We start from the raw sequence: 23,734 nt of genomic DNA on the forward strand, positions 1-23,734 counted from the left end.
CGGTAACCCTTACCCGAAGCCTTACCCTAACCTGTCCCCTAATCCTAACCCGTACCCTAACACTAACCCATACCCTAACACGTACGCGCACCCTGAACCGTTTTCTTACCCTAACCTGTACACTAAACCGTCCCCGTCCCCTAACCCTAACCCTAACCCTAACACTTACCCGAAGTCTTACCCTAACCCGTCCCCTAATCCTAACCCGTACGCTAACACTAATCTGTACCCTAACACGTACGCTCACCCTAAACCGTTGTCGTACCCTAACCTGTACCCTAAACCGTCCCCGTCACCTAACCCTAAACCTAACCTTAACCCTAACCCTAACCCTTACCCGAAGCCTTACCCTAACCGGTCCCGTAATCCTAACCCGTACACTAATACTAAGCCGTATCCTAACACGTACGCTCACCCTAAACCGTTGTCGTACCCTAAACTGTACCCTAAACCGTCCCCGTCCTCTAACCCTAACGCTAACCCTAACCCTAACCCTAACCCTTACCCAAAGCCTTACCCTAACCGGTCCCCTAATCCTAACCCGTACGCTAACACTAACCCGTACTCTAACACGTACGCTCACCCTAAACCGTTGTCGTACCCTAACCTATACCCTGAACCATCCCCGTCCCCTAATTCTAACGCTAACCCTAACCCTAACCCTAACCCCTACCCGAAGCCTTACCCTAAACCGCCCCCTAATCCTAAACGGTACGCTATCACTAAACCGTACCCTAACATATACGCTCACCCTAAACCGTTGCCTTACCCTAAACTGTACCCTAAACCGTCCCCGTTCCCTAACCCTAACCCTAAACCTAACCCTAACCCTTACCCGAAGCCTGACCCTAACCCGTCCCCTAATCCTGAACCGTACGCTAACACTATCCCGTTCCCTAACACGTACGCTCACCCTAAACCGTTGTCGTACCCTAACCTGTACCCTAAACCGTCCCCATCCCCTAACTCTAACGCTAACCCTAACACTAACCCTAACCATTACCTGAAGCCTTACTCTAACCCGTCACATTTTCCTAACCCGTACGCTAACACTAAACCATACCCTAACACGTACGCTCACCCTAAACCGTTGTCGTACCCTAACCTGTACCCTAAACCGTCCCCATCCGCTAACCCTAACGTTAACCCTAACCCTAACTCTAAACCTTACCCGAAGCCTTACCCTAACCCTTCCCCTAATCCTAACACGTACGCTAACACTAACCCGTACCCTAACACGTACACTCACCCTAAACCTCTGTCGTACCCTAACCTGTGCGCTAAACCGTTCCCGTCCCCTAACCCTAACCCTAACAATAACCCTAACCCTTACCCGAAGCCTTAACCTAACCCGTCCCCTAATCCTAACCCGTACGCTAACACTAACCCGTACCCTAACATGTACGCTCACCCTACACCGTTGTCGTACCCTAACCTGTACCCTAATCCGTCCCCGTCCCCTAACCCTAACCCTAACCCTAACCCTAACCCTTACCCGAAGCCTTACCCTAACCCGTCACCTAATCCTAAACCGTACGCTAACATTAACCCGTACCCTAACATGTACGCTCACCCTCAACCTTTGTTGTACTCTAATCTGTACCCTAAACCGTCCCCGTCCCCGTCCCCTAACCCTAACACTAACCTTTACCCGAAGCCTTACCCTAACACGTCCCCTAATCCTAACTCGTACGCTAACACTAACCCATACCCTAACACGTACGCTGACCCTAAACCGTTGTCGTACCCTAACGTGTACCCTACCCATCCCCGTCCCCGTCCCCTAACCCTTACCCGAAGCCTTAGCCTAACCCGTCCCCTAATCCTAACCCGTACGCTAACATAACCCGTACCCTAAAACGTACGCTCACCCCAAACCGTTGTCGTACACTAACCTGTACCCTAAACCATGCCCGTCCCCTAACCCTAACTCTAACCCTAACCCTAACCCTTACCAGAAGCCTTACCCTAAACCGTCCCCTAATACTAACCCGTACGTTAACACTAACCCGTACACTAATACGTACGCACACGATAAACCGTTGTCGTACCCTAACCTGTACCGTAAACCGTCCCCGTCCCCTAACCATAACCATAACCCTAACACTAAACCTTACCCGAAGCCTTACCGTAACCCGTCCCCTAATCCTAACCCGTACGCTACCACAAAACCATACCCTAACACGTATGCTCACCCTAAACCGTTTTCGTACCCTAACCTGAACACTAAATCGTCCCCGTCCCCGTCCCCGTCCCCGTCCCCTAACCCTAACCCTAACCCGTACCCGAAGCCTTACCCAAACCCTCCCATAATCCTAACCCGTACGCTAACACTAACCAGTACCCTAACACGTACGCTCAACCTAAGCCGTTGTCTTACCCTAAACTGTACCATAAACAGTCCCCGTCCCCTAATCCTAATGCTAAACCTAACCCTAACCCTAACCCTTACCCGAAGCCTTCCTCTAACCCGTCCACTAATCCTAACCCGTATGCTAACACTAACCCGTACCCTAACACGTACGCTCGCACTACACCGTTGTTACCCTAACCTGTACCCTAAATCGTCCCCGTCCCGTAACCCTAACGCTAACGCTAACCCTAACCCTAACCCTTACCCGAAGCCTTACCCTATCCCGTCCCCTAAACCTAACCCGTAACCTAACACTAACCCATACCCTAACACGTACGCTCACCCTAAACCGTTGTCGTACCCTAAACTGTACCCTAAACCGTCCCCATCCCCTAACCCTAACCCTAACCCTAACCCTAACCCTAACCCTTACCCGAACCCTACCCTAACCCGTCCCCTAATCCTAACCCGTACGCCAACACTAACCCGTACCCTAACACGTATGCTCACCCTAAACCGTTGTCGTACCCTAACCTGTACCCTAAACCGTCCCCGTCCCCTAACCCTAACCCTAAACCTAAGCCTTACCCAAAGCCTTACCCTAACCCATCCCCTAATCCTAACCCGTACACTAACACTAACCCATAACCTAACAATTACGCTCACCCTAAACCGTTTTCGTACCCTAACCTGTACCCTAAACCGTCCCCATCCCCTAACCCTAATGCTAACCCTAAGCCTAAGCCTAACCCTTACCCGAAGCCTTACCCTAACCCGTCACCTAATCCTAACCCCTACGTTAACACTAACCCGTACCCTAATACATACGCACACGATAAACCATTGTCGTACCCTAACCTGTACCGTAAACCGTCCCCGTCCCCTGACCATAACCCTAACCCTAACACTAAACCTTACCCGAAGCCTTACCCTAACCCGTCCCCTAATCCTAACCCATACGCTACCACAAACCTATACCCTAACACGTACGCTCACCCTAAATCTTTTTCGTACCCTAACCTGAACACTAAACCGTCCCCATCCCCTTCCCCGCCCCCTAACCCTAACCCTAACCCTTACCCGAAGTCTTACCCTAACCCGTCCCCTAATCCTAACCCGTACACTAACACTAACCCGTACCCTAACACGTACGCTCACCCTAAACCTTTGTCGTACCCTAAACTGTACCCTAAACCATCCCCGTCCCCTAACCCTAACCCTAAACCTAACCCCTACCCGAAGCCTTACCCTAACCTGTCCCCTAATCCTAACCCGTACCCTAACACTAACCCATACCCTAACACGTACGCGCAACCTGAACCGTTTTCTTACCCTAACCTGTACACTAAACCGTCCCCGTCCCCTAACCCTAACCCTAACCCTAACACTTACCCGAAGTCTTACCCTAACCCGTCCCCTAATCCTAACCCGTACGCTAACACTAATCTGTACCCTAACACTTACGCTCACCCTAAACCGTTGTCGTACCCTAACCTGTACCCTAAACCGTCCCCGTCACCTAACCCTAAACCTAACCTTAACCCTAACCCTAACCCTTACCCGAAGCCTTACCCTAACCGGTCCCGTAATCCTAACCCGTACACTAACACTAAGCTGTATCCTAACACGTACGCTCACCCTAAACCGTTGTCGTACCCTAAACTGTACCCTAAACCGTCCCCGTCCTCTAACCCTAACGCTAACCCTAACCCTAACCCTAACCCTTACCCGAAGCCTTACCCTAACCCGTCCCCTAATCCTAACCCGTACGCTAACACTAACCCGTACTCTAACACGTACGCCTACCCTAAACCGTTGTTGTACCCTAACCTATACCCTAAACCATCCCCGTCCCCTAACTCTAACGCTAACCCTAACCCTAACCCTAACACTTACCCGAAGCCTTATTCTAACCCGTCCCCTAATCCTAACCCGTACGCTAACACTAAACCGTACCCTAACACGTACGCTCACCCTAAACCGTTGTCGTACACTAACCTGTACCCTAAACCGTCCCCATCCCCTAACCCTAAGGCGAACCCTAACCCTAACCCTTACACTTACCCGAAGCCTTACCCTAACCCGTCCCCTCCTCCTAACCCTTACGCTAACACTAACACGTACCCTAACACGTACGCTCTCCCTAAACCATTGTCGTACCCTAAACTGTACACTAAACCGTCCCCGTCCCCTAACCCTAAACTTAACCCTAACCCTAACCGTAACCCTTACCCGAAGCCTTACCCTAACCCGTCGCCTAATCCTAAGCCATACGCTAACACTAACCTGTACCCTAACACGTACGCTCACCCTAAACCGTTGTCGTACCCTAACCTGTACCCTAAACCGTCCCCGTCCCCTAACTCTAACCCTAAACCTAACCCCTACCCGAAGCCTTACCCTAAACCGTCCCCTAATCCTAAACGGTACGCCTACACTAAACCGTACCCTAACATATACGCTCACCCTAAACCGTTGCCTTACCTTAAACTGTACCCTAAACCGTCCCCGTCCCCTAACCCTAACCCTAAACCTAACCCTAACCCTTACCCGAAGCCTGACCCTAACCCGTCCCCTAATCCTGAACCGTACGCTAACACTATCCCGTTCCCTAACACGTACGCTCACACTAAACCGTTGTCGTACCCTAACCTGTACCCTAAACCTTCCCCGTCCCCGAACCCTAACCCTAACCCTTACCCTAAGCCTTAACCTAACCCGTCCCCTAATCCTAAACCATACGCTAACCCTAACCAATGCCCTAACACGTACGCTCACCCTAAACCGTTGTCGTACCCTAAACCGTATCCTAAACCATCCCCGTCCCCTAACCCTAACCCTAACCTTAACCCTAACCCTAACACTTACCCGAAGGCTTACCCTAACCCGTCCCCTAATCCTAACCCGTACGCTAACACTAACCCGTACCCTAACACGTACGCTCACCCTAAACCATTGTCATACTCTAACCTGTACCCTAAACCGTCCCCGTCCCCGTCCCCGTCCCCTAACCCTAACCCTAACCCTTACCCGAAGCCTTACCCTACCCGTCCCCTAATCCTAACCCGTACGCTAACACTAACCCGTATCCTAACACGTACGCTCACCCTAAACCGTTGTCGTACCCTTACCTGTACCGTAAACCGTCCCCGTCCCCTAACCATAACCATAACCCTAACACTAAACCTTACCCGTAGCCTTACCCTAACCCGTCCCCTAATCCTAACCCGTACGCTACCACAAACCCATACCCTAACACGTATGCTCACCCTAAACCGTTTTCGTACCCTGACCTGAACACTAAATCGTCCCCGTCCCCATCCCCATCCCCGTCCCCTAACCCTAACCCTAACCCGTACCCGAAGCCTTACCCAAACCCTCCCATAATCCTAACCCGTACGCTAACACTAACCAGTACCCTAACACGTACGCTCAACCTAAGCCGTTGTCTTACCCTAACCTGTACCATAAACAGTCCCCGTCCCCTAATCCTAACGCTAAACCTAACCCTAACCCTAACCCTTACCCGAAGCCTTCCTCTAACCCGTCCACTAATCCTAACCCGTACGCTAACACTAACCCGTACCCTAACACGTACGCTCACATTACACCGTTGTTACCCTAACCTGTACCCTAAATCGTCCCCGTCCCGTAACCCTAACGCTAACGCTAACCCTATACCTAACCCTTACCCGAAGCCTTACCATATCCCGTCCCCTAAACCTAACCCGTAACCTAACACTAACCCGTACCCTAACACGCACGCTCACCCTAAACCGTTGTCGTACCCTAATCTGTACCCTAAACCGTCCCCGTCCCCTAACCCTAACCCTAAACCTAAGCCTTACCCAAAGCCTTACGCTAACCCATCCCCTAATCCTAACCCGTACACTAACACTAACCCATAACCTAACACTTACGCTCACCCTAAACCGTTTTCGTACCCTAACCTGTACCCTAAACCGTCCCCATCCTCTAACCCTAATGCTAACCCTAAGCCGAAGCCTAACCCTTACCCGAAGCCTTATCCTAACCCGTCCCCTAATCCTAACCCCTACGTTAACACTAACCCGTACCCTAATACATACGCACACGATAAACCATTGTCGTACCCTAACCTGTACCGTAAACCGTCCCCGTCCCCTAACCATAACCCTAACCCTAACACTAAACCTTACCCGAAGCCTTACCCTAACCCGTCCCCTAATCCTAACCCATACGCTACCACAAACCTATACCCTAACACGTACGCTCACCCTAAACCTTTTTCGTACCCTAACCTGAACACTAAACCGTCCCCATCCCCATCCCCGTCCCCTAACCCTAACCCTTACCCGAAGTCTTACCCTAACCCGTCCCCTAATCCTAACCCGTACACTAACACTAACCCGTACCCTAACACGTACGCTCACCCTAAACCTTTGTCGTACCCTAAACTGTACCCTAAACCATCCCAGGCCCCTAACCCTAACCCTAACCCTAACACCTACCCGAAGCCTTACCCTAACCCGTCCCCTAATCCTAACCCGTACATTAACACTAACCCGTACCCTAACACGTACGCACACGATAAACCTTTGTCGTACCCTAACCTGTACCGTAAACCGTCCCCGTCCCCTAACCATAACCCTAACCCTAACAGTAACCCTTACCCGAAGCCTTACCCTAACCCGTCCCCTAATCCTAACCTGTACGCTAACACTAACCCGTACCCTAACATGTACGCTCACCCTAAACTGTTGTCGTCCCCTAACCTGTACCTTAAACCGTCCCTGTCCACTAACCCTTACCCTAAGCCTTACGGTAACCCTTACCCGAAGCCTTACCCTAACCTGTCCCCTAATCCTAACCCGTACCCTAACACTAACCCATACCCTAACACGTACGCGCACCCTGAACCGTTTTCTTACCCTAACCTGTACACTAAACCGTCCCCGTCCCCTAACCCTAACCCTAACCCTAACACTTACCCGAAGTCTTACCCTAACCCGTCCCCTAATCCTAACCCGTACGCTAACACTAATCTGTACCCTAACACGTACGCTCACCCTAAACCGTTGTCGTACCCTAACCTGTACCCTAAACCGTCCCCGTCACCTAACCCTAAACCTAACCTTAACCCTAACCCTAACCCTTACCCGAAGCCTTACCCTAACCGGTCCCGTAATCCTAACCCGTACACTAATACTAAGCCGTATCCTAACACGTACGCTCACCCTAAACCGTTGTCGTACCCTAAACTGTACCCTAAACCGTCCCCGTCCTCTAACCCTAACGCTAACCCTAACCCTAACCCTAACCCTTACCCGAAGCCTTACCCTAACCGGTCCCCTAATCCTAACCCGTACGCTAACACTAACCCGTACTCTAACACGTACGCTCACCCTAAACCGTTGTCGTACCCTAACCTATACCCTGAACCATCCCCGTCCCCTAATTCTAACGCTAACCCTAACCCTAACCCTAACCCCTACCCGAAGCCTTACCCTAAACCGCCCCCTAATCCTAAACGGTACGCTATCACTAAACCGTACCCTAACATATACGCTCACCCTAAACCGTTGCCTTACCCTAAACTGTACCCTAAACCGTCCCCGTTCCCTAACCCTAACCCTAAACCTAACCCTAACCCTTACCCGAAGCCTGACCCTAACCCGTCCCCTAATCCTGAACCGTACGCTAACACTATCCCGTTCCCTAACACGTACGCTCACCCTAAACCGTTGTCGTACCCTAACCTGTACCCTAAACCGTCCCCATCCCCTAACTCTAACGCTAACCCTAACACTAACCCTAACCATTACCTGAAGCCTTACTCTAACCCGTCACATTTTCCTAACCCGTACGCTAACACTAAACCATACCCTAACACGTACGCTCACCCTAAACCGTTGTCGTACCCTAACCTGTACCCTAAACCGTCCCCATCCGCTAACCCTAACGTTAACCCTAACCCTAACTCTAAACCTTACCCGAAGCCTTACCCTAACCCTTCCCCTAATCCTAACACGTACGCTAACACTAACCCGTACCCTAACACGTACACTCACCCTAAACCTCTGTCGTACCCTAACCTGTGCGCTAAACCGTTCCCGTCCCCTAACCCTAACCCTAACAATAACCCTAACCCTTACCCGAAGCCTTAACCTAACCCGTCCCCTAATCCTAACCCGTACGCTAACACTAACCCGTACCCTAACATGTACGCTCACCCTACACCGTTGTCGTACCCTAACCTGTACCCTAATCCGTCCCCGTCCCCTAACCCTAACCCTAACCCTAACCCTAACCCTTACCCGAAGCCTTACCCTAACCCGTCCCCTAATCCTAAACCGTACGCTAACATTAACCCGTACCCTAACACGTACGCTCACCCTCAACCTTTGTTGTACTCTAATCTGTACCCTAAACCGTCCCCGTCCCCGTCCCCTAACCCTAACACTAACCTTTACCCGAAGCCTTACCCTAACACGTCCCCTAATCCTAACTCGTACGCTAACACTAACCCATACCCTAACACGTACGCTGACCCTAAACCGTTGTCGTACCCTAACGTGTACCCTACCCATCCCCGTCCCCGTCCCCTAACCCTTACCCGAAGCCTTAGCCTAACCCGTCCCCTAATCCTAACCCGTACGCTAACATAACCCGTACCCTAAAACGTACGCTCACCCCAAACCGTTGTCGTACACTAACCTGTACCCTAAACCATCCCCGTCCCCTAACCCTAACTCTAACCCTAACCCTAACCCTTACCAGAAGCCTTACCCTAAACCGTCCCCTAATACTAACCCGTACGTTAACACTAACCCGTACACTAATACGTACGCACACGATAAACCGTTGTCGTACCCTAACCTGTACCGTAAACCGTCCCCGTCCCCTAACCATAACCATAACCCTAACACTAAACCTTACCCGAAGCCTTACCGTAACCCGTCCCCTAATCCTAACCCGTACGCTACCACAAAACCATACCCTAACACGTATGCTCACCCTAAACCGTTTTCGTACCCTAACCTGAACACTAAATCATCCCCGTCCCCGTCCCCGTCCCCGTCCCCTAACCCTAACCCTAACCCGTACCCGAAGCCTTACCCAAACCCTCCCATAATCCTAACCCGTACGCTAACACTAACCAGTACCCTAACACGTACGCTCAACCTAAGCTGTTGTCTTACCCTAACCTGTACCATAAACAGTCCCCGTCCCCTAATCCTAATGCTAAACCTAACCCTAACCCTAACCCTTACCCGAAGCCTTCCTCTAACCCGTCCACTAATCCTAACCCGTATGCTAACACTAACCCGTACCCTAACACGTACGCTCGCACTACACCGTTGTTACCCTAACCTGTACCCTAAATCGTCCCCGTCCCGTAACCCTAACGCTAACGCTAACCCTAACCCTAACCCTTACCCGAAGCCTTACCCTATCCCGTCCCCTAAACCTAACCCGTAACCTAACACTAACCCATACCCTAACACGTACGCTCACCCTAAACCGTTGTCGTACCCTAATCTGTACCCTAAACCGTCCCCATCCCCTAACCCTAACCCTAACCCTAACCCTAACCCTAACCCTTACCCGAACCCTACCCTAACCCGTCCCCTAATCCTAACCCGTACGCCAACACTAACCCGTACCCTAACACGTATGCTCACCCTAAACCGTTGTCGTACCCTAACCTGTACCCTAAACCGTCCCCGTCCCCTAACCCTAACCCTAAACCTAAGCCTTACCCAAAGCCTTACCCTAACCCATCCCCTAATCCTAACCCGTACACTAACACTAACCCATAACCTAACAATTACGCTCACCCTAAACCGTTTTCGTACCCTAACCTGTACCCTAAACCGTCCCCATCCCCTAACCCTAATGCTAACCCTAAGCCTAAGCCTAACCCTTACCCGAAGCCTTACCCTAACCCGTCCCCTAATCCTAACCCCTACGTTAACACTAACCCGTACCCTAATACATACGCACACGATAAACCATTGTCGTACCCTAACCTGTACCGTAAACCGTCCCCGTCCCCTGACCATAACCCTAACCCTAACACTAAACCTTACCCGAAGCCTTACCCTAACCCGTCCCCTAATCCTAACCCATACGCTACCACAAACCTATACCCTAACACGTACGCTCACCCTAAATCTTTTTCGTACCCTAACCTGAACACTAAACCGTCCCCATCCCCTTCCCCGCCCCCTAACCCTAACCCTAACCCTTACCCGAAGTCTTACCCTAACCCGTCCCCTAATCCTAACCCGTACACTAACACTAACCCGTACCCTAACACGTACGCTCACCCTAAACCTTTGTCGTACCCTAAACTGTACCCTAAACCATCCCCGTCCCCTAACCCTAACCCTAAACCTAACCCCTACCCGAAGCCTTACCCTAACCCGTCCCCTAATCCTAACCCGTACATTAACACTAACCCGTACCCTAACACGTACGCACACGATAAACCTTTGTCGTACCCTAACCTGTACCGTAAACCGTCCCCGTCCCCTACCCATAACCCTAACCCTAACAGTAACCCTTACCCGAAGCCTTACACTAACCCGTCCCCTAATCCTAACCTGTACGCTAACACTAACCCGTACCCTAACATGTACGCTCACGCTAAACCGTTGTCGTCCCCTAACCTGTACCTTAAACCGTCCCTGTCCCCTAACCCTAACCCTAAGCCTTACGGTAACCCTTACCCGAAGCCTTACCCTAACCTGTCCCCTAATCCTAAAGCGTACCCTAACACTAACCCATAGCCTAACACGTACGCGCACCCTGAACCGTTTTCTTACCCTAACCTGTACACTAAACCGTCCCCGTCCCCTAACCCTAACCCTAACCCTAACACTTACCCGAAGTCTTACCCTAACACGTCCCCTAATCCTAACCCGTACGCTAACACTAATCTGTACCCTAACACGTACGCTCACCCTAAACCGTTGTCGTACCCTAACCTGTACCCTAAACCGTCCCCGTCACCTAACCCTAAACCTAACCTTAACCCTAACCCTAACCCTTACCCGAAGCCTTACCCTAACCGGTCCCGTAATCCTAACCCGTACACTAACACTAAGCCGTATCCTAACACGTACGCTCACCCTAAACCATTGTCGTACCCTAACCTGTACCCTAAACCGTCCCCGTCCCCTAACCCTAACCCTAACCCTAACCCCTACCCGAAGCCTTACCCTAAACCGTCCCCTAATCCTAAACGGTACGCTAACACTAAACCGTACCCTAACATATACGCTCACCCTAAACCGTTGCCTTACCCTAAACTGTACCCTAAACCGTCCCCGTCCCCTAACCCTAACCCTAAACCTAACCCTAACCCTTACTCGAAGCCTGACCCTAACCCGTCCCCTAATCCTGAACCGTACGCTAACACTATCCCTTTCCCTAACACGTACGCTCACACTAAACCGTTGTCGTACCCTAACCTGTACCCTAAACCTTCCCCGTCCCCGAACCCTAACCCTAACCCTAACCCTAACCCTTACCCGAAGCCTTAACCTAACCCGTCCCCTAATCCTAAACCATACGCTAACCCTAACCAATGCCCTAACACGTACGCTCACCCTAAACCGTTGTCGTACCCTAAACCGTATCCTAAACCATCCCCGTCACCTAACGCTAACCCTAACCTTAACCCTAACCCTAACACTTACCCGAAGGCTTACCCTAACCCGTCCCCTAATCCTAACCCGTACGCTAACACTAAACCATACCCTAACACGTACGCTCACCATAAACCGTTGTCGTACACTAACCTGTACCCTAAACCGTCCCTGTCCCCTAACCCTAACCCTAACACTAACCCTAACCCTAAACCTTACACGAAGCCTTACCCTAACCCGTCCCCTAATCCTAACCCGTACGCTAACACTAACCCGTACCCTAACACGTACGCTCACCCTAAACCATTGTCATACCCTAACCTGTACCCTAAACCGTCTGCGTTCCCTAACCCTAACCCTAACCCTAACCCTAACCCTTACCCGAAGCCTTACCCTAACCCATCCACATTCCTAACCCGTACGCTAACACCCATACCCTAACACGTACGCTCACCCTACACCGTTGTGGTACACTAACCTGTACCCTATACCGTCCCCATCCCCTAACCCTAACCCTAACCCTAACCCTTACCCGAAGCCTTACCCTAACCCGTCCCCTAATCCTAACCCGTACGCTAACACTAACCCGTACCCTAACACGTACGCTCATCCTAAACCATTGTCATACTCTAACCTGTACCCTAAACCATCCCCGTCCCCGTCCCCTAACCGTAAACCTAACCCTAACCCTTACCCGAAGCCTTACCCTACCCGTCCCATAATCCTAACCCGTACGCTAACACTAACCCGTATCCTAACACGTACGCTCACCCTAAACCGTTGTCGTACCCTTACCTGTACCCTAAACCGTCCCCGTCCCCTAACCATAACCCTAAGCCTAACCCTACCCCTTGCCCGAAGCCTTACCCTAACCCGTCCCCTAGTTCTTACCCGTACGCTAACACTAACCCATACCCTAACACATACGCTCACCCTAAACCGTTGTCGTGCCCTAACCTGAATACTAAACCGTACCCGTCCCCGTCCCCGTCCCCTAACCCTAACCCTAACCCTAACCATTAACCGAAGCTTTACCCCAACCTGTCCCCTAATCCTAACCCGTACGCTAACACTAACCCGTACCCTAATACGTACGCTCACCCTAAACCGTTGTCGTACCCTAACCTGTACCCTAAACCGTCCCCATCCCCTAACTCTAACGCTAACCCTAACACTAACCCTAACCCTTACCCGAAGCCTTACTCTAACCCGTCACCTATTCCTAACCCGTACGCTAACACTAAACCATACCCTAACACGTACGCTCACCCTAAACCGTTGTCGTACCCTAACCTGTACCCTAAACCGTCCCCATCCCCTAACCCTAACGTTAACCCTAACCCTAACTCTAAACCTTACCCGAAGCCTTACCCTAACCCTTCCCCTAATCCTAACACGTACGCTAACACTAACCCGTACCCTAACACGTACACTCACCCTAAACCTCTGTCGTACCCTAACCTGTACCCTAAACCGTCCCCGTCCCCTAACCCTAACCCTAACAATAACCCTAACCCTTACCCGAAGCCTTAACCTAACCCGTCCCCTCATCCTAACCCGTACGCTAACACTAACCCGTACCCTAACATGTACGCTCACCCTACACCGTTGTCGTACCCTAACCTGTACCCTAATCCGTCCCCGTCCCCTAACCCTAACCCTAACCCTAACCCTTACCCGAAGCCTTACCCTAACCCGTCCCCTAATCCTAAACCGTACGCTAACATTAACCCGTACCCTAACACGTACGCTCACCCTCAACCTTTGTTGTACTCTAATCTGTACCCTAAACCGTCCCCGTCCCCGTCCCCTAACCCTAACACTAACCTTTACCCGAAGCCTTACCCTAACACGTCCCCTAATCCTAATTCGTACGCTAACACTAACCCATACCCTAACACATACGCTGACCCTAAACCGTTGTCGTACCCTAACGTGTACCTTACCCATCCCCGTCCCCGTCCCCTAACCCTTACCCGAAGCCTTAGCCTAACCCGTCCCCTAATCCTAACCTGTTCGCTAACACTAACCCGTACCCTAACACGTACGCTCACCCTAAACCCTTGTCGTACCCTAACCTGTACCCTAAACCGTCCCCGTCCCCTAACCTTAACCCTTACCCAAAGCCTTACCCTAACCCGTCCCCTAATCCTAACCCGTAGGCTAACACTAACCCGTACCCTAACACATACTCTCACCCTAAATCGTTGTCGTACCCTAACCTGTACCGTAAACCGTCCCCGTCCCCTAACCCTAACCCGAAGCCTTACCCTAACCTGTCCCCTAATAATAGCCCGTACGCTAACACTAACCCGTACCCTAACACGTACGCTAACCCTAAACCGTTGTCGTACGCTAAAGCGTCCCCGTTTCTAACCCGTACCCTAACACATACCCTAACCCTAAGCTGTTGGCGTACACTAACCCGTACCTAAACCTCACCCGTGCCCTAACCCTTACTCTAACCCATAACCTAATACTAACCTGTGTGGTAACACTAACCCGTACCCTAATACGTACACTAACTGTAACCCTTACCCTTACACGAACCATACCCTAAGCCTAACCCGTACCTAAACCGTACCAGATTCCTAACCCTTACCCGTGCACTAATCCTAATCTGTACACCAAAACTAACCCGTACCCTAACACATACCCTAACCCTAAGCCATGCCGTACACTAACCTGTATCCTAAACACTAACCGTAATCCTAATCCTTACACTAACGCTAAACCGTACCCTAACAAGTACTCTTAGCCTAACTCGTTGTCGTACCCTAACTTGTACCCTAAACCTAACCAAAAACCCTTACCCTAACTCTTACCCAAATTATACCCTAATCCTAACCTGTACACTACACCGTACCCTGAACCGTCACCTTTCCTAACCCTCACCCTAACCCGAAGCCTTGCACTAACCGGTCTCCAATCCTAACCCATACACTAACCCGTACCCTAAACCGTCCCCGTTCCTAACCCTCACCCGAAGCCTTACCCTAACCCGTCCCCTAATCCTAACACGTACACTACCACCAACGCTTCCTGTTTTTTTAAGGCTCTTGGTACTACTTGCCAAATTGCAAAGCAACCATTTCTCACCACTATTCTAATATACATTTAGGCAGGTATTAGAAGAAGTAGTGTTTGTTTGTGTGCGTGTGTTTTAATGCATTAAAATTAGACCAAGAAGTCACTTCGTGGGATTCAGTTTGACTCCATTTAAGTCTGGTGTCCTGCTCTGGCTGAATTCATCGCGTCCAGGAGCAGAGGTCCCATTGTACCTAACGGCTGCTTCAGTGTGTGAGTTCAGGCCTGTGGTTCTTAGAAAAGGGATAGTGGGCATAGAGTCCCTCAGGTGGCTCTAATATGCTTGCATTCTCCTGTAAGTTACTAATGTGGACCAATTGATCAAGTCAGTGCTTCATTCCTACAGAGAATTCTGTAGTTCTCTTACTCGACGACCAAAAAATCAAAAAACCTTTATGTTTCCAACCAGACGCTGTGTTCAAAGTGCTCTGGGATCCAACCTCGGACCTACCTGTACATAGAGATTGACCTCTGCACTTCTGCACAGGTAAGGGAAATTGCCTCCTCTTTTCAGGTGAGCCCTCCGGGCATTAGGATACAGTTTGTACATTTCTTCTTTAGCTCCAGTTGAAAGTGCACTCTGGTCAAACACCTTTAACAGAACATGAGGCCCAAACTGTTATTTCAATGTGTTCTTTGCATGTTCAGCAAAGTTCCGCCGCCCCGCCCACACCTTATGCTAACCCCTACTCTCATCCTAACCCGTACCCTAACCCGTTGTCGTGCCCTTACCTGTACCCTAAACCGTACCCGTTCTCTAACACTAACCCTAATGCTAACCCTTACCCTAACTCGTATCCTAATCGTAACTAGTACACTAACACTAACACATACCGTAACATGTACCCTAAACTGTTGTCGTACGCACGCTAACCTGTACCTTAAGCCATACCCGTTCCCTAACTGGAAGCCTAATCCTGACTCTTACCTTAAGCGTAACACCCTAACTCTTGCCCTAAGCTGTACCCTAATACTAACCCGTACACTGACGCTAGCCCGTAACCTAAAACGCAACGTAACCCTAACCCATTGTCATACCCTAAACTGTACCCTACGCCATACCCATTCCCTAAGCCTCATCCTAACCCTTCGTACCCTAACCCGTAACCTAACCTGTACCCTAAACCATACCCTAATCCTTACCGCAACCTGTACCCCAATACTAATTCATACACTAACATGTACCCTAACCCGTCCCGACACGTACGCTAACCTTAAACCGTTGTCGTACGCTAAAGCGTCCCCGTTCCTAACCCGTACCCTAACACATACCCTAACCCTAAGCTGTTGGCGTACACTAACCTGTACCTAAACCTCACCCGTGCCCTAACCCTTACTCTAACCCGTAACCTAATACTAACCTGTGCGGTAACACTAACCCGTACCCTAATACGTACCCTAACTGTAACCCTTACCCGAACCATACCCTAAGCCTAACCCGTACCTAAACCGTACCCGATTCCTAACCCTTACCCGTGCACTAATCCTAATCTGTACACCAAAACTGACCCATACCCTAACACATACCCTAACCCTAAGCCATGTTGTACACTAACCTGTATCCTAAACTCTACCCGTTCCCTAATCCTAACCATAACCCTTACCCTTAACCAAACTGTACCCTAATCCTAATGCGTACACTAACACTAACCCATTCTCTAACCCTTATCCCAACCCTTAACCTAAAAATAACCCATACCCTTACACGTATCCTAACCCTTACCTGTACCCTAAACGATACCCTAACCCTGACCCTAACTTGTATCCTAGTCGTAAGCAGTACACTAACCCTTAACCTAACCCTAAACCATTGTACCCTAATCAGTACCTTAAACCGTACCCCTAACCCTTGCCCTAACCCATACCCTAATTGTAACCCACACACTAACACTAACCCGTAGCCTAAAACGTACCCATTCCCTAACCCTAAACGTTATCCTAACCCTTACTCGTACCCTAAATCTAACCCATACACTAACACTAACCTGTACCCTAGTCCTTACCCTAACCTGTATTCTAATCCTAACCAATATACAAATACTACCCCATACCCTAACACGTACCCTAGCCCAAACCCCGTGTTGTACCCGAAACTGTACACTAAACCGTACCTGTTCCCTAATCCTAACCAGAACCCTAAACCTTACGCTAACCCGTACACTAACCGTAATCCTAATCCTTACACTAACGCTAAACCGTACCCTAACAAGTACTCTTAGCCTAACTCGTTGTCGTACCCTAACCTGTACCCTAAACCTAACCAAAAACCCTTACCCTAACTCTTACCCAAATTATACCCTAATCCTAACCTGTACACTACACCGTACCCTGAACCGTCACCTTTCCTAACCCTCACCCTAACCCGAAGCCTTGCACTAACCGGTCTCCAATCCTAACCCATACACTAACCCGTACCCTAAACCGTCCCCGTTCCTAACCCTCACCCGAAGCCTTACCCTAACCCGTCCCCTAATCCTAACACGTACACTACCACCAACGCTTCCTGTTTTTTTAAGGCTCTTGGTACTACTTGCCAAATTGCAAAGCAACCATTTCTCACCACTATTCTAATATACATTTAGGCAGGTATTAGAAGAAGTAGTGTTTGTTTGTGTGCGTGTGTTTTAATGCATTAAAATTAGACCAAGAAGTCACTTCGTGGGATTCAGTTTGACTCCATTTAAGTCTGGTGTCCTGCTCTGGCTGAATTCATCGCGTCCAGGAGCAGAGGTCCCATTGTACCTAACGGCTGCTTCAGTGTGTGAGTTCAGGCCTGTGGTTCTTAGAAAAGGGATAGTGGGCATAGAGTCCCTCAGGTGGCTCTAATATGCTTGCATTCTCCTGTAAGTTACTAATGTGGACCAATTGATCAAGTCAGTGCTTCATTCCTACAGAGAATTCTGTAGTTCTCTTACTCGATGACCAAAAAATCAAAAAACCTTTATGTTTCCAACCAGACGCTGTGTTCAAAGTGCCCTGGGATCCAACCTCGGACCTACCTGTACATAGAGATTGACCTCTGCACTTCTGCACAGGTAAGGGAAATTGCCTCCTCTTTTCAGGTGAGCCCTCCGGGCATTAGGATACAGTTTGTACATTTCTTCTTTAGCTCCAGTTGAAAGTGCACTCTGGTCAAACACCTTTAACAGAACATGAGGCCCAAACTGTTATTTCAATGTGTTCTTTGCATGTTCAGCAAAGTGCCGCCCCCCCACCCAAACCTTACGCTAACCCCTACTCTCATCCTAACCCGTACCCTAACCCGTTGTCGTGCCCTTACCTGTACCCTAAACCGTTCCCGTTCTCTAATACTAACCCTAACCCTTGCCCTATGCTGTACCCAAATACTAACCCGTACACTGACGCTAGCCCGTAACCTAAAACGCAACGTAACCCTAACCCATTGTCGTACCTAACCTGTACCCTAAACCATCCCCGTTCCTAACCCTTACCCGAATCCTTACTGTAACCTGTCCCCAATCCTACCCCGTACACTACCACTAAACCGTACACTAACACGTACGCTAACAACTAACACACATGATTGTATTTTCACAGAGTTAGAAAACACACTATTCTTATCTAAATGTAAGGGTGCTGGGAATGGAAAATTAAGATTAGGTTTACCATACGTGTACAAATACCTATTGAATACATATATCAAAAAGACTGACCATATAGCACTGGAGGTCAACAGAGCACTCTACAGTAATTTACATGTGAATTTACATGGGAAGTATTTCTGTACATGAATATATTATATATTTGTATATATATATATTTATATATATATATGTAATATACAAATGAACCAGATTGTGTATACCTAGGACAAACAATATTCTAATCATTACCCTGATTTAAAAAAATTTTTTTAAAAAGAACAAGAAATAATGGGATATAAACTTAAGGTTTTATTCCTGGCACATTCCTGGCACATTCCATTCTAATTCACAACCTGGGAACACGACTTCCAGGATGGCTTTGCCGCTCTAGTAACCAGATTTGGGAATGGAGAAATGCTGCTGCCTTGTGGCCGTTTCCCACTACAGCAACTTTAAAGCCTGTGCTAATGGTCACTAAATATTCACACTCATTGCAAGCCTGTAAATGACACCTGCTCCCAAAAAAATCCTGGGGTCGAAAATCAACAAAAAAATTCAAAAGCGGGCTGCCTTCCCAGAAGACAATTTTAAGAGGTTTATTGTAGTCACAGTTTTTTTTCTGTTTTTGTTTAACAGAAATAAAACAAGACATGGAAAAATGCTGCACATTAGAAATTATTAAAGACATGCAAATCCAAATTACAAAAACCTATCAGCTCACACTAGTCAGAATGGCCACCAGCAAAACTTCTGCAAAAAATAAATGCTGAAGGGGTTGTGGAGAAATGTGTACCCTCGCTTCAAAGTGGGACATGGTAAGAGCCAGTAATGAAAACACAAACGAGGTGCCTTGGAAAGGTAGATATTGAGCTACCATTCAATCAATTATACCCACTGCTCTGCCTATCGACTGAGAGGATGAGAATCAAAAAGATACAGGCTGGTGATCCTGCACTCCAGCAATATTTACCACAGCCAACACTTGGAAGCAACAAAAACGTCCGTCAACTGAGGAATGCACAAAGTAGTGGTCCATGTACACAATGGAATATTACTCCAATTAAAAATATATAAATTCAATTTAGAAATCAAACATAAGTAAGGAAAAATCAACTTTTGCGGAGTGATCGGGGCACATTCCACTCTAATGTATAACCGAGGAACACCACTGGCAAAAAGGTCTGTTTCCTTTGTTACCAGAGTGGGAAAACACACATGCTGCCACCCAATGGCCGTTACCTGCCACAGCAGCTTTAAAACCTGTGCTTATGCTCACTTCCTATGCACAAGTACTGGAGGGCTGTAAATGAAACCTGCCCTCAAAATGTCTACAGGGAGGTAATGGCCAAAATATTTCAAAATGAGGCAAATACTTCAAGAAAACCATTTGAAGAGGTAAGCTGTACTCACAGTTTGAAGAAAAACAGGACAGGCCTGAAAGGTCAATTTCAAGGGATTATGAGATGCATGCAAATCCAACCACAAAGACGTATCAGCTCACACCAGTCAGAATAAACATAAGCAGAAAACCCACAAAAAATAAATGCTGAATGGGTTGTGGAAAAGTGCATACCCTCATCTTTAAGTGGGACGTAACCTGGTATAAACCTCTAATGAGAACAGAATGGAGGTGCCTTTACAAGGTAAACGTTTGTCTGCCATATGATCCAGCAGGCTCATTCCTGCACGTATAACCGAAGAAGACAGAATTGCAAAGACACAGACAGGCAAGTGTGCGTTGCAGCATTACTACAATAGCCAAGACATAGAAGCAACCAAAAAGTCCACCAACAGATGAGTGGACAAAGAAGAACTGGTTCACGTACAGATGGAATATTAGCCAAGGAAAAAAATGACACAATGCAATTTGCAGCACAGTAGATGAGTCCAGAAGTAGTCACGCAACTTGTAGTAAGTCAGAAAGTGAAAGACACATATCCTATGATATCACTTAGAGGTGTTACCAAAAAATTGATACCAGTGAAGATATTTCCAGAGAAAGGCAATCATAGATTCATTAAACAAACTTATGGTTAACCAATGGAAAGGTGTGAGGATTGGATACATTAGGATGCCGGGTTAAACAGAGATATACAAACACAGGTGAAGTATAAAATCACCATAGACCTACAGAATACCACGAGAAGACTACTCAACATTGTGTCATAACCTACAATGGGAAAAGGCTCCAAAGAACAATAGATATATGTATATATGTAAAACAACATCTTGCACACCTAAAAGTAGCAAAAAATTGTAATCACCCTTGCTGTGATAAAAAATTAAATTAAAAAAACGGACAAGAAGTAGTCAGATATAAACTTAAGGGTTTTTTTCCTGGCACATTCCATTCTAATTTAGAACCTAGAACATGACTTCCATTGAGGCACTCTTGCTCTAGTAACCAGAATAGGTAAAGGAGAACTGTTGCCGCCTTGTGGCCGTTTCACACAATAGCAGCTCTAAACCCAGCGCTAATGGTTACTTGATAGCCAAAATAATTGCAGGCCTGTAAATGACACATACCCTCAAAACAAATCCTTGGGTCGTAAATCGAGCAAAAATCTCAAAGATGTGCATATATTAAAACGGCAATTTCAAGAGCCATTATTTTATGCACATTTTGTATTCTCTTTCTTTTCTTTTGTTATAAAAAAAACGGCATGGGAAAATGCTTAACACCAGGAATTAATAAAACCATGCAAATCCAGTCTACAAAAACTTTCACCTCACAGTCGTCAGAATGATCATCAGCAAAAAGAGGCTACAAAATATAAATGCTGAAGGGGTTTTAGAGAAATGTGTACCATCTAGCTGCTGGTGGGATGGAACCTGGTAAAAGCCAGTACTGAAAGGACAATGGAGGTTTGTTAAAAGGTAAAAATTGAGATACCATGTGATCTGATAGGCCAATTAATGGGCCTATCACCTGAGTAGACCTGAATCAAAAAGGCACAGACTGGCAAACCTGCACTGCAGCTACATGTACCAGAGCCAAGACCTGAAAGAAACCAAAATGTCCATCAACAGAAATAGGCACCAAGAAGTCGTCCATGTACACAATGGAATATTAGCCATGGAAAAGCATGGAACAGTGCCACTGGCACCACCATAGAAGAATCTAGAGATAGTCACCCAACTTGAAGTAAGAAAGAAACCGAAAAAAACATATCCTATTACATCACTTATAGGTGTTACATAAAAATTGATACCCATGAAATAATTTCCAACAGAAGGACACTCACAGATTCAGAAAACCAAATTATGTTTAACCAAATGGAAAGGTGTAAGGAATGTATGAATTAGGATATGGGGGTTAACAGACATGTACTAATATATATGAAATATATAATCACAAAATAGCTATGGAATACCAAGAGAGGTCTACTCAAAACTCTGTAATAACCTACACGGGAAAGGATCCAAAGATAAATAGATCAATACATAGATATAATGAACCAGATTCTGTACACCTAGAACACACACATTTTTCGCAAATTTGCTCTGATAAATAATAAAAATTATATTTAAAAAGCAAACTAGAAGTAAGCAGATATAAGCTCTTGGGGGTTTTCCCTGGCACATTCCACTTTAATTTTCAGCCTACAAACACGATTTCCAGGAAAGCTCTGTTGCCCAAAATATCAGAGATGGAAATGTAGACACACTGCCGCCTTGTGGCCGTTTCCCGGAAGAGCGGCTTTAAAACCACAGCTAATGGTCACTTAACATTCACAAGGACGCAGGACTGTAAAGGACAATTGCCCTCAAGAACGGTGCAGAGGTATGGAATGGCCAAAAAATTCAAAACTGGAAAATTTTTCAAGGAGGTAGTATGAAGAGCCAACTTTTACTCACTATTTTTAAAAAAAAGGAAAATGGGTAAAAGCTCAACATCAGGAATGATTAGACTCATGCAAATCTAGCCTACAAAAAGGTTTCAACTCACGCAAGTAAAGGACCATCAGCCAAAAGTCTACAAGCAATAAATGCTGATGGGGTTTTAGAGAACCTTGTACCCTCTAGCTGCTGGTGAGATGTAATGTGGTAAGAGCCAATAATGAGAACAGAAAAGAGCTGCGTTTAAAAGTAAAATTTGAGCCAGCATTCCATTCAGCAGGCCCCCTGCTGAGCCTCTCACCTCAGAAGACCAGAGTCAAGGAGGCACAGGCTGCAACAGCTTCATTGCAGGAGTTTTCACAATACCCAGGACACGGAAGCAACCAAAATGTCCATCAATGGATGAATGGATAAAGAAGAAGTGCTCCATGTACACAATGGGTTATTAGCCATGGAAAACAGTGAAACACTGCTCTTTCAGGCACCACATATGAACCTAGACATAATCACAGAACATGATGTAAGTCGGAAAGTAAAAGACATATACTATGATATCACTTATAGGCGTTATCTAACAACTGACAAAAATGATGGTATTTTCACAGGAAATAAACTCACATACTTAGAAAACAAACTATTCTTATCTAAAAGGATAGGTGGGGGAAATGGAAAATTAAGATTAAGGTTACCATACGTGTACAAATACCCATTAAATACGTATATCAAAAAGACCGGCCATATAGCAAGGGAGGCCAACGGAACACTCTGCAATAATTTATATGAGAAGAGTATCTGTACATAAATATATTATATATATATATACACACACACATACATACATACATATGTAATGTACAAATGAACCAGATTGTATACACATAAGATAAACAATATTCTAATCATTACCCCGATTTAAATAAATTAAAAGACGAACAAAAAATAATGGGATATATAATTACGGGGATTTTCCCTGGCACATTCCATTCTAATTTACAACATGGGAGCATGACTTCCAGAAAGGCTGTCCTGCCAGAGTAACCAAATTTGGGAATGGAGAAATGCTGCCTCCTTTTGGCCGTTTCCTACAACAGCAGCTTTAAACACAGTGCTAACGGCCGTTAAATATGCAACAGAGCTGCAGTTCTGTAATGATACCTACCCTCCAAAAAAATCCTGGGGTCGAATATCGACTAAAAATACAAAAGAGGGCAAAC

The sequence above is a fragment of the Delphinapterus leucas genome, chromosome 4, assembly GCF_059928025.1.
Source record: "Delphinapterus leucas isolate spDelLeu-1000000601 "Yukka" chromosome 4, BTC_Dleu_Yukka2, whole genome shotgun sequence".
Taxonomy (NCBI): domain Eukaryota; kingdom Metazoa; phylum Chordata; class Mammalia; order Artiodactyla; family Monodontidae; genus Delphinapterus; species Delphinapterus leucas.